Source organism: Gavialis gangeticus, unplaced genomic scaffold (genome assembly GCF_001723915.1).
Source record: "Gavialis gangeticus isolate Ggan-Ray unplaced genomic scaffold, GavGan_comp1, whole genome shotgun sequence".
In the NCBI taxonomy this organism is placed as follows: Eukaryota; Metazoa; Chordata; order Crocodylia; family Gavialidae; genus Gavialis; species Gavialis gangeticus.
The window spans coordinates 44,423,406-44,423,661 of record NW_017728998.1 but is presented as its reverse complement, the minus strand read 5'-3'; positions in this window follow the sequence as shown (position 1 = coordinate 44,423,661).

The following is a 256-nucleotide window of genomic DNA, read 5'->3' as shown; positions in this document are numbered from 1 at the left end:
TGCAGTCAGGGGGAACTGCTCAGAGTTGGGCTGAGGGTGTTAATAGGGAGGGACACACACCAAGTGTTGCCAGAGGCACTTGCAGGCAGGGAAGTGACAAGTGCAAACCCACCCCTCAGCCACATGCTGTCCAGATGCTTCTCTCACTTCTCCTGCAGCTCCCCTGTGGTCCATGGTGCAGGTGCCCTATTCACAGGTCTTCTTCCAGCTGACTATACTCATGTGTTTTACTGAGTCACAAGACACTTAAGCACAT